The following is a 4,751-nucleotide window of genomic DNA, read 5'->3' as shown; positions in this document are numbered from 1 at the left end:
CGGCGTCCCTCTCCCTCTCCCTCCCCATCTCCGCTACTCCTCTCCCCTCCCTCTCTCACTGCCGCTCTTCTTCGCCTTCGACAGAAACCGAAGCACCTCCTCCTCACGCCACCGCCTTCTCCTCCTCCGCCAATCTTCACAGATCCACCGCCGCGAGATCCAGAGGCTTCATCGCTGAGATGAACTCTGCTCCATTGATGCTTCATCTCGCGTATGCTTTCTCTCTCTCTCTCAAAATATTCAGAGGTTTCTTGTGGGGATCATAAAGATCTGATTGGTCCTTTTGATTTTCACTTTTGACCTTAAAAATCAATACATACATACTATATACACACATCAACCTTTATCATCGTGGTAGCTTTCGATTTATTCCCTTTCAATTCGATGCATTTGATTATCTTTATCCACTTTATTTTATTGGTTTTTCATTTTCGAAAAGATTGTCACAGTTTGTATGTTTTATCGATGTTTCGATTTTCCCCCTTACAAAATGGGTTAATTTCTTTTTTTTCTTTCCTTTTCGATTTCAATTTTTATTTGTTTATTTTTTCAACAATTGATTTTGAGTTTGTTTTGCAAGTACTGATCAGTTTTTTTGGGTTTGTTTTGATTTTGAATTTTGTTTCAGGTTCTATAGCTCTGTAGAATTAGTATATATCAACTTTAGAACTCTGTGGTAGATCGCACAAATCTCAAAATTTTAAGGAGCTTTGCACGCTGTTCATCCAACAGGTATGCTCTTTTCATCACTTGATATACTCGTCTATATATATACATATTTTGAGTAGGCAAATTAATAGTCGGTTCCCCTGTTAAAAATGCATAATTTTCTGTTCATTGTAAATTTGTGTGATGACTACACTAGAATGAGTATCATTGGTTTCTTCAATTTTTGTTTTTGTTTCACTGATAAGTAACTTACATCAATTTATCCTTCAGTAGTTTTGTATACCTTTGATGTTTCTGTTTCAGGAATTTCTGGAAGCACTGATACTGGGAAGAAAAAGGTCCTGCTTTTGAAGGGGAAAGAGAAAGAAATTCCTTATGTAAGCCTTTCCTTATATCCGCTGCCATCATTCTACTGTGTTAGATTTTGTCATGAATAATGCAGTGAGAAATAAAATACACATGCACCTAACATGGTGTAAGAATTTCAAGAAAAAGAATTTGAATGCCTTCTAATTGTGCTTTGGCAATTTTATAAAGTGAGATAATATATGTCATGATTAAAAAAAGAGAAACAAGCATGTGGGTCTTTGATACAATTTAAATCTGTGGTTTAGGACCTATATAATTTACATGAAATGCAATCGCAAGTTGAAATCTTGGATCCATAAGTCATGCATGTTATGCATGGTAACCTTACGGCCCTTATTGAAGCTGAAAATCAGCAAGTAGTAGTGGCTGGCAGGAAGGAGAGCTGTGGATATCTGTGAGGAACATGTCCTCAACTAGTTGTGTTATGAATTGTGAGACTATGCCATAATATGTTTCATTCTTTTGTTGCATCCTTATTTCACTTCTTTTAATAAGCCAACATGTTTTAGTATGTTGAATGCAATGTATGTCCTTCATTTTAATATGACTGTATGGTCACATGCTCCTATCAAAGGGTGGATCAACTTTGAAAGCATGGACCACTTTCTCCCCTCTTTTTTCAATTGATGTCTTATCTACTTTCTCTTTCATTTTTTTATTTATTTATTTTTTAGGGAAAATTACATACACACAAAAAAAATAAAAACCCACAGTTTGACCATTTTGGTGTTTTTGTTAGTTGTTTTTGTTAGTTGGTTTCTTGCCAAATTAACAATTAGATATTAATTTGGTTTAATCCTCTGTTATGTATGGATATACATGGTTTGAACTTCGAAATACGTCTTGGTATATAGTTGAGATAAATCAAACCAAACGAAACTAAGCCTTGTTTCCCAATCAAATGAAGTCGGTAACATAAATCCTTTTCTGCTACTCCGCTCTGTCAAGAGCTATATGCTCAGTTGAATTAAACAAGTTCATTTTTCCCCCTGCTACTCTGCTCTGTCAATTTCTGCTGCAACACTCTTTCAAAGACATTGGATTTGGTAGTTATCTGTTCATTTTTTTACCCCTTTGCATATGCCCATTTCCATTTACGGTGATCATATCACTCTTCCTAGCTGTTGAGATAAGTAGACAGATTTTTATTTTGTTTCTTAACAATCTTAAGTGTGAGGTTTACTCAAATTTTGCTTCCTTGAAAGTATACTTGGATTGAGAGTGGGTCTGATCTGCATGTGGCTTAACAATGCAAATCTACATAATTAAATGCTGTAGGTTAAGTCAAGAATGATGGGGGATTGTTCTGCATATAAAAGTACTCTTGATTGTTTCATCAAGACTTTAAAGAACGATGTAAGTTCATCATCTTTCTACCCTGTTTTGATACATTGTTCATCATTTTTCTTCAATATTTATGAAAGAACATGATGATTTGACAAGATGTTTTCTTTTGAAAGCTTTTGTGCCTTTCTACAAATACCTAATATAATCAAACAGAGAATAAAATGGATTGTCATATATTTGATCAAAAAAAAAAAAAAAAAACTGTCTCAATATTACTTGCTATGTTACGTAGGGGCCTTTTGCTTTCAACTATCTCAATAGTAGGCTTATCATCATATTTAATGTGGTCACTTTTGGCAGTGTCAAGAAAATGAAGCTTGATTTCCTTTGTCAGGTTGCTAATTTTTTTCTTTTTTGTTCTTTTTTCTCATAACAGGCTAAGAAGTTTGTTAGAAGTATAGAGTCACCTTGAGTTTAGAGGATAGACAGTGACGCCAGCCGTGAAGACATTTTGGATGGTGATTGCTTCCATAACCAATGAATGTTTAGAGAAAAATAAAATGCATTGTTGTTGTTTTTGTTGTTGTTCCCATTTTTTGATGCTTAATAAAGGGTCCTAACGGAAAAAACAATTGGAAAGATTTTGGCAACTTGGTGACATGTATGCAGTTATGATTTTTGCATTCCTCTGGTGTGAATATGTAGACAAGGCTTTCTTGGGCCGTAGTTTATCGAAATCTAAAGGGTGAGGATCAACTCTGGTGACTCGACTGCATTGGTTCCGAGACAGTCATTGCAATGCAACGGTTGGACTGCAGTGAATATGCAGCTTTCGGTTTTGCTTCAGTAATTGCTTTGAGGGTTGGACTGCAGCTGGCTTCATCACAAGTTTTTATTTTATTTTATTTTACTTTTTATGTTTTTGGTGTTTTTGTTAGTTGGTTTCTTGCCAAATTAACAATTAGATATTAATTTTGTTTAATTCTCTGTTATGTATGGAATTATATTTTTCAGATTGGATTATACTTGATTTGTATAGAATTGTTTTTGGAAATATTAATTTGATGTTAAATATGATTTTTTTTTTTTTATGGTTGAAAGTGAAATGTGTGTGTTGTGGAATGGTTGCTAATTTTATCAGTATATAGATAAATTTATTTATAAAATGGAGAAAAACTTTTGACTACTAAATATTTGGTAGCTAAAAATAAAAATAAAATGGCGAAAAACTTTTGGCTACTAAATATTTAGTAGCTAAAAAAAAAAAGCAAACTTTAAGCGACTAAGAATTTAGTAGCTAAAAAAATAAAATGAAAAAAAATAAAAAATAAAAGATGAAAAAAACCCTTTGGCGACTAAAACTTTGGTCGCCATAGATACTTTAAGTTTTGGCGACCAAAGTTTTAGTAGCTGAAAATAAGATTTTTAGTGACTAAAATTTTATTTTAGGCGACTAAAAATATTAGTCGCCATTTATAGTACTTTTGGCGACTAAAAAATATTTAGTCGCCAATGCCTTCCCCGACAAGTGTTCCGCGACCAGTCTAGCGACCAAAATATTTAGTCGGGCAAAGCATTTGGCGACTAAAAATTGTACTTTTGGCGACTAAAAATTTAGTCGCCAAATGTGCATTTTGTTGTAGTGGTAGGGGGAATTACAATCTACCAGTATTTTGAAAATATATTTATAGATACATGAAAAAGTTTAAAATTTTAATTATTAATGTTTGTAAAATTTATCATTGATGTCTAATTTTTTTAAAAATTTGCACTGAATTGTAATTTCCCCAATATTGTACTTTATTATCATTCCGTTAATTATTTAAACAATTCATTTTAAATTGAACTAAATTTATTCAAATTAAAAAATTTAAGGACAAAATTAATAAAATTAAAACTTAAAAAGATTGAAGTGATATCCGACATAAAAAGTACAAAATTTTGTTTATCACAAAAAAAATAATTTTTTGCAAATCACAAAAAGTACAACTTTATTAACAAAAAGCATAATTTTGTTATTCATAATCTTAGGAGTGCATAATATAATTTCGCCATTTATAACTTTCAGTATAAAAATTTTAACTTTCATCACAAAAATTTGTAACTTTCACCGCGGAAGTCATTACTATTCTTACAATGTGCACTTTTTTTTGAATGCATACTATAACATTTCCCCATTTTATTTATTTTTTATCTCCCATTCCTTATAAATTATTTCTAAAATAGAAATAATCATGTGCATTCACACCGTTAGACGGTTGAATATGGCATCAAAAGTCTGGGAATAGTTAATATTTTTAATCATTCATCACATAATAAATAGAATGGATCAGGATGCTTTCTCATATTTTTTTTTTCCTGCAAAATAATATTAATGTAATAATTCAACGATTCAAATTTAAGTACAATCAAACCACGTCTTTTTA

At 32.0% G+C, this 4,751-nt stretch overlaps 1 long non-coding RNA gene across 1 annotated transcript; it reads left to right on the top strand.

The window, feature by feature from the left end:
- The first annotated feature begins 599 nt into the window (after window positions 1-599).
- Window positions 600-3,008, top strand: LOC114259720 (uncharacterized). Its single transcript, XR_014339552.1, has 4 exons — window positions 600-732; window positions 973-1,046; window positions 2,317-2,394; window positions 2,762-3,008. It is a non-coding gene; the product is annotated as an uncharacterized LOC114259720 (long non-coding RNA).
- The last annotated feature ends 1,743 nt before the right edge of the window (window positions 3,009-4,751 follow it).

Source organism: Camellia sinensis, chromosome 9, assembly GCF_055761805.1.
Source record: "Camellia sinensis isolate YWXY chromosome 9, ASM5576180v1, whole genome shotgun sequence".
Taxonomy (NCBI): Eukaryota; Viridiplantae; Streptophyta; class Magnoliopsida; order Ericales; family Theaceae; genus Camellia; species Camellia sinensis.
This window is presented reverse-complemented; position numbering and strand designations above follow the sequence as displayed.